This window comes from Zea mays, chromosome 6, assembly GCF_902167145.1.
Source record: "Zea mays cultivar B73 chromosome 6, Zm-B73-REFERENCE-NAM-5.0, whole genome shotgun sequence".
NCBI lineage: Eukaryota > Viridiplantae > Streptophyta > Magnoliopsida > Poales > Poaceae > Zea > Zea mays.
Window position 1 is genome coordinate 121,895,384 of NC_050101.1, and position 7,920 is coordinate 121,903,303.

The 7,920-nt window shown below is 46.2% G+C and overlaps 1 pseudogene; it reads left to right on the top strand.

Annotated features, from left to right (window-relative positions):
- Window positions 1-5,574: 5,574 nt before the first annotated feature.
- On the top strand, window positions 5,575-6,818 carry LOC103629914 (uncharacterized; annotated as a pseudogene).
- Window positions 6,819-7,920: the final 1,102 nt, after the last annotated feature.

Here is a 7,920-nt window from a genome sequence, read left to right on the forward strand (position 1 = left end):
TGGAAGCGCTCGGGATGGACTAGCAAGGCCACGGCAACTACGGCGGCGAAAAGCAGAGGAGCGCAAATGCAATGGGGCATGGAGAATTCGAAGGCAAAAGGGCGCAGCAGTTGGAAAGAATGCAAAAGCGTAACTACTACACGCGGGGTGAATCCATTTTCAAGGAAGACACTCCCGCTCGCGCCCCGAGACACCGCAGGAAATCTCGCCCAGCACGCACTGAAGCAGCCCAGCCTATGACACAGGGCTCGGGCCCAAAAGTCATACAGATGGTGTACGGGCCTCCGAGTGATGAGAAGGCGAACCACCACGAGGAGCGAACCGCCGCCCATGGTAGTGCGCCCCTTCATCTGCGCCAAAAACAACGGCCCAATCGCTGACACGGGGGCCCGAGCCCACGAGTCATACTCCTTGGGTGTCGGTTCCTGGGTGCGAAGAAGGCAAACCGCCGCACACGCTCGAAAAGCGAACCGCCGCTCACGGTAGTGTGCCTCTTCATCTCCGCCGCAAGAAACAAACAGCCCAATCTCTGGCACGGGGGCTGGGCCCACGAGTCATACTCTTTGGGCGCCAGTTTCTGGGTGCGGAGAAGGCGAACCGCCGCTCGCGCCAGTACTGCGCCTCCTCTGGGCCGCCGCAGAAGACAGAGAAGGTAATTTTTCAAACCAATGCAGTGGTATCGAAGCGCCTCGTGCATGTCTCGGTGAAACCATCATGCGTGGGGGTCGCGGGTCAGTCAGTCGCGGGGACAGACGTGGCAGTTGGCATGACCGAAGGTGGACTGGCAGTGATTACGTCAGCAAGCGCACGGAAGCAGCACACCAATCGCCAATCAAGCTTTGGCCCCACCTGCAGGCTCGTATCCTCCCCTGAGGCGGGCCCGGGGGCCACTGTCGGTACCCTGAAACAGGGGTACCCCTTACTACAGTATGAAGACGCGGTGCCCGCGCGACTATCTCTAGTCGCATGGTGAACAGCACTCGACCCCACCACGTGGACAGCCCCGGGGTTGCCACGTGGCTAGAGAAGATGATATACTCCAAGGTATCAACAGTGAGTCCGGACCTCCATGGGAGGGTACCAGACCCCTGTATATGCAGACCGGACCTCCGGGAGAGGTTCGGGACCCCCACGGGTGCAAACCCGGACCCCTGGGATGGGTCCCGGACCCCTCTGTGTGGGGTCCGGGCCACTCATAGCAGGGTCCCGGGATTTTGAGACAAAGAATACCCAGGCCTTGATCAAGGCCAGACGGGGGTCCGGAGCCGACACGGGTCCGGACCATACTGCGTACGCTTCCGCTCCCCGCTCAGGCGGAGACCCGATGCTGCCACGTGGCCGACTGCCCGTGACGTAAGCCAGCGGGCGGGGCCTGACGTTAGGCCTCTGGGCCGCATGTCCTTTGCATTTATTGAGGATAAGGCGCGCCGCCTGTCCATTCCACTGGCAGACGATGTGCCGCCTCGACATTTAATGAGCCCTGTCCATTCCACTGGCAGGTGATGTGCCGCCTCAGCATTTAATGTGCCATGTCCACTCCGTGGACGCGCGGCGACCAGACCATCCTACAGGCGGCGTGCCTGTCCTTTCCGATGGCAGGCAGTACGCCCGTGCTGTGGCATACACTGTGCTCATCATGGCTCGCGCATTACCGAGGAAGCAGCCGCGGGATATTAATACTATATGGACTACGGATATTAGGGCGCTTGGAGATCACCCTGGCATTACAGGCAGTAGTTACTCCCTTCCATTTTTGCCCCTGGGCCCACATGTCGGGGCTCAGCATCTTTGTACGTGCCCCCTTGAGCTATAAAAGGGAGGGCACACGACATTACAAGGCAGACCCAACTTAGGCTCAAGCTCACTTAGACTCTCAAACTCACAAGTTCATACAAGCTCTCGAGCTCAATACATCACATAGTGGAGTAGGGTATTACGCTCCGGCGGCCCGAACCACTCTAAACCCTTGTGTGTTCTTGTATTCTTTCCGATTCCATCTAGTAGGCAAAACGCTTAGGCCCCTCCTCATCTTAGGATTTAGGGCGGGTGCGTTTCGCCACTCGGCCGGAGAATTTCCTCTCCGACAGCGACTAACTGTGCTGCATTGTGCCTAAGGTTAGTCATTCAAATTGAAGAACTAACCTTAAACAGAAAAGTTAGACAAAGTGTGGCAAGTTAGATAGTGAACCAAACACGCCCTAAGTGTGTCGACTGTCGAGCACCTCCTTCGAAAAGAACAAATATCTAAGTATTTGTTTAGAAGGTGATGAAATGAAATTGAGGGAAAATAAACTATTTTTTCTCTCAATCCAAACAAAGTTTTCCCTCAACCCCCTCAGGGCGCGTTCGTTTTGGCCTGTTGCGCGTGTTCCGGGCCTGATTCTAGGGGAAAAAATGGCCTAGTTTCGAATTAGGCCGTCCATCCAAAAGGTGTTCGTTTAGGGCTGGGAAGAAATGGACTGGTTTCAAATTGGCCCGGTTTGGACTTTTTTCTTCCACCACTGTCCGACATTAATCCTGGTCTGGTGGCGTCCGGATCCAATCCGTAAAGCTGGCGACGGAGGAGGCGAAGAGACGACGGCGCCAGGTGACAGCGTGGCGATGCGAGGTGACGGCGTGGCAGCGTGAAGCAGCGACGACGGCCACCCTCCCCGCTGCCTTCTCACCAGTAAGCTCTCGTCGCGCTCATCCTCCGCGTGGTCAGGTTCTCCGCGTGTGCTCATCTGGATCCATGGCGCACCCCTTCCTCCAAGCCCTAGACGCACCCCTTCCTCGTTTGGATCCACCACGTGTGGCGCTGTGGCTGCCTCCTTGGCTTGGCAACCAAGAAATTATTACAAGAAATTTGCAAGCCACATTTCTTGGGCTTGGCGGTGCTCGTCTGGATCCACCGCGTGTGGGGGTCCTCTGGGGGCCTCCTCGCCATGCTGCTGCTCCTCGCCGTTATCATGCGTGTCTGCTCTCTAGTCTAGGGAACACGAAGCGCAACTGTCGCACCATGAAAACTCTTGCCTGCTCACTGCATACTGCTCAGAGATCAAACAACCATGCTAATCCCACGCATGTCGGGCTACTGCTCCTCCTGTCTGGGGAGACGTACAGGGTGCCGCAACAAACACTGACGACCAAATCCCAGTGAATTCAATGGCGCCTGCCTAACACTATGATGCAATCCATCTGCCAGTGAGCTTTACCACCCTTTTTTTGTGCCTTCTTTTTCCTACAAAACTGATCAATCATGTTTTGATATGGAGATAACCGAAGAGAATTGACTAACAAGTTGATACTGCAAGTCCCTTTGTCAAAGCTTCGAAGAAAGTCTTTCAGAAAAAAGGGGAAAAAACTTGGACGATAAGCATGATTTGGTACTTCAAGTCCCTTTGTGAAAACTCCTGCACCATCGTCACACCGACTTCAGGAACGCAAGGGACCTGAGAGGCTGAGATCACTCAGCAAGTCTTGTCGTCGTCTTGTTCAGGCTCCGCGAATGTGAATTTGCTTCAGACATTGACTTCCGAATTATGCCTCTGCTTTAGTGCCAAATCTCCCCTTGTTAGTCCGTAATTCGAGCTATTTCATCTTTATCTTTGCTACTATATATTGCTCACTTTATGTAGTAATATATGCTATAATTTCATACAGCTGCCCAGTACTAGAATTTTTTGGTTACAGAAGTGTATACTGCCATCCAACAATGCATTGAAGAAGACAAGAAAAACATACCAGGATACAATGCATTGAAGAAGATCAATATGGCCTTTCTTAGCGGTGCTTATTTGTTTGTGCTTGTGCACAACCTTATCTAGTATATTATTCAACAGAATCCAATTTTTGAGCAAAATATGAACCTCACAGACCTCCATTTGTTGCATCCATAATCATTCGCTTTTTGTATAAATATTTTTTCATTTGTCCTGATTCATTTGTGTGCCTATATTCATGTGTTTGAGTCCCTCAGAGAATTATTACTTCATGAATTAATTGTACACTTTAGGATCATGTATGTCAGCTCCTTATTTCAGTTTTGTTACATGTAGATCCCTACAACACCGATTAGAGTTGGGGAAGGCGAACCTCCTCCTTCTTGGGATCCGGTACCAACTCCAAAAGGTACTGAATTATGTCTATGTATACATAGTTTGCTTTAGTCCGTAGTAGTTTGCTTTAGTCCTTATTACTTGTACTTTTCAATCTATACATGGTTTGCTTTAATTCTGTTTTTATATTCTGCTTATATTTGACGACAAGTCTATATTATTTAGTTCTACAATGAGTATCTCATTGCGGGATCGTATTAGAAAGAGGAGGGAAGAAGAAGATGATGACATGATGATATTTATTTTCCCCGCCTTATATCTGATGGGTTCTACTAGAGGTGGGGGACAAAAGAAGAAACGTCATACCTCAGATGAGACAGGCGAGGTTAAGGTTCGTCGACTCCTCGAGGGACATGTCAAGAACTGTCAAGTTACATTTCAGATGGAACCACACATCTTCAAAGAGCTTGCAACTTATCTTAGAAGGAGAAGGATCATTGTTGATACAAGGATCACGGTCGAGGAGAAGTTGGGGTTCTTCTTATACATGCTAAGTCGCAACGCCTCATATCAGGATCTCCAAGTGTATTTTGGGCACAATAATGACACCTTCCATCATCACATCAACCACTTCTTCAGTAAGGTCATTCCTGTCCTATCTCGTCGCTTCATTCAACCTCCTGATCCTAATCAAGTGCATCAAAAAATCCAAGATAATCCTAGATTCTATCCATTCTTCAAGAATTGTCTTGGTGCCATTGATGGAACTCACATTCCTATTTCCATATCTCCCGATAAACATTCTCCTTTTCGAAATTGGAAAGGAACACTAAGCATAAATGTGATGGTGGCATGTGATTTCGATCTCAATATCACTTTTGTTTCTAGTGGATGGGAGGGATCAGCCACAGATTCTAGAGTGCTAAGATCAGCTATGAGCAAGGGTTTCCAGGTACCTCTAGGAAAATTCTATCTAGTTGATGGAGGGTATGCAAATACTCCATCTTTTCTTGCTCCATACTGAGGAGCTCGGTACCACTTGAAGGAATTTAGGGCTAGACATCGAAGACCACAGAACCCGAAGGAGCTCTTCAACCATCGCCACGCACTTCTGAGGAACCATGTGGAAATGGCTTTGGGGGTGCTTAAAAAGCGCTTCCCCATTCTCAAAGTTGCCACGTTCCACACACTGGAAAACCAAGTAAAGATACCTATAGCTGCTGCCATCTTCCACAATCTAATCCGATCACTTCATGGTGATGAGGATTGGTTAGATCATCAATCGGATAATATTGATCCATCAAACTTTGTTGCTCTACCAAGTGGTGATCAAATGAGTGACCCAGGCACTACACAAGGCAATGCTTTAAGAGATACCATCGCCCAAGAAATGTGGGCTCAATACCAACAACATCTAAATTAGTATTTTCGTGGTTGAATAAGTTGTAATAATTTAATTAGTAGTATTGTAACATGTAAAACAACACTTTAAGTTAGTAGTATTGTAAAATGTAATAAGTTTTTTCTTTAAAAAGCTATGGTTGGAAAAGGCTCCCCAAGGTTCAACATAGGTGGTTCCCCAAAGTTGCGTAAATTCATTCCTACAACAAGTGCTACTAAAAAGAAGACTTCTCCTAAATGCAGTGGGGCAAAAAAGAGTGGAAGTTCTCCAAGAGGTATTTTGTTCAATGTTTCTTCATGCTTTCTTGTAAGTTTTGTATTACTGATGTGTGACCATTGTTTATGTAGTAGTGAAACAAAGAGCGGATTGGAATCCAGGCCTTGAGAGGTCTCTTGTTGACATTCTCCATGAATTCAAAGAAAGTGGATATAGAGGTGACAATGGTTGGAACTCCGAAGGGTGGAATAGAATGGTCAAGGAGTTTCATGTGAGGAACAAGTATGTTTCCTTTACAAAGTCTCAAATTCAGGATAAAGAAGGTCAGCTGAAGAGAGACTACAAGATGCTCAAAGCAGCAAAGCAATAGAGTGGGTCCACCTGGAATGAGAAAAGGAATATGGTTGAAGGACCACCAGCTTTGTGGGAGAATCTCATGGTGGTAAGTTGATTTCTTGAAATTCAATTATCAAATTAGTTATGTAGGATAACCTTATAATGATAATCTCGTATTTGATCAATGTTTTTTTAATTGTGCAGACATTTCCTAAAATCAAGAAGTTTAACAACAACAAGGCAAGCTTCCCGCTCTTTGATGCTTTGGGAGAGCTTTATGATGGTAAGTTTCCAAACATCATACTGAAATATATAATATAATTTAACTTCTAAATTTCAGTATGATCCTTCTGAATGTCCCATTCAAAATGTCCCATTCTTTTCACTCGTGCTCTAGGCAGAGACATATTTTTGCTAAGTTTATATTTCTTTGTTATTGTGTAGGACACTTGGCTGAAGGGACTTGGAATTGCACTTCTCTTGAGGCACCACAAGAGGAAGAACCGAATGAGCAACTTCAGGATGCAGAAGATGGACCACAAGGCTTTGATCTGAATGTTGTTCATGATGTAGATGATGAAGTTGATGATGCACTCACTGAAAGGAATGAAGATATGCTTGAAGGAAGGGCTAATACTCTGTCACGAGATGAAGAAAGTGGACAGCGAAGACCTGCTGCGTCAAGAAACAAGCAAGAAAAGGAACCAAAGAAGCCTAGAAAGACTGACAACATAGAAAATATGATGAACAAATACCTAGAAATGAGGAGCAAGAAAGTAGAAGATGAAGCTGCAAGAGAAAAGGAAGCAAGAGAAAAGGAGACATGAGAAAAGGAGGCAGCTCAAAGTGAAGATTTCTCCATCAAAAGGTGCATATCAGTTCTGAACATAATGGAAGAAGTGACCAAACTGGAAAAGGCAAAAGCATATTCAGTTTTCACCAAGAGCAAAGAGAATAGAGAGACTTTCATATGTGCATGTGAAGCAGATCAAGAATCAGCTTTGATTTGGCTAAGAAATGAGATGGCTTAGTAGGTATGATATTTGTGTCTTTACCTTCCACTCAACCATATTCACTTGGGCCTTTATATTCCAATCTAATTGTTCCATTTGTTTGGACAGGTTTGGGTGATCAATCGGTGATGCTTAGCACATCTGGAGGTTTCTTATTTTGAACTGACATGCTTAGTTCTAAAGTGATGTTTCTTCTTAGCACATCTGTTCTATCTCTTAGCTGTTGAAGATGTCAGTCTATCAAGGTTGTTCTTTGTGTTTGTTGGCAAGACTATAATTTATTTGGCAAGACTATAATTTATTTGACATGCTTTGTTGTTTTAAAACTATTTTGGCTTTACTACTACGTACCAAGTCTGCTGTTGGTGCCCTATTGTAGGATGCCGTCCAAAACAGAAGCTTTTGCTGGACAGGTGACGTGCTTATAAGCTCAGATTGATTCATGAAATTGCTTTGTTTCTGTTGGTGTACCAATTTTTGAGTTTTGTTTGTGACATTGTGTGTGGCTGAAAATTTGATTTCAACTGAAGTGACAGGATTCAATCCTTTGCTACCAAACAGATAAAAATTGCTTAATTGATTCATTCCAGCCGGATTAATTATATGTCCGGAACAAGTGAAAGGGCCGGATTCACTGAATCCTGGCTTGTAACTGTTCCTAGCCTGGATTCAGTCCTGAGCTGCCGAACAGGCCCTCAATCGAAACAAGCCCTAGAGATCTTGAGAACGGTCACCATGTCCTCATTTTGTAGTATATGACACTCCTTCCACGTAAAAAATAATGAACAGAACCTTCTACACGATTCAAAAGGAACTTTGTCCAATAAAGAACCACATATGAGGTACTTTTATACGGTGTAAACAAATTGCTGATGCAGGACCAGGAGAGCTCTGAAACCCAGTCCCACACCATTGC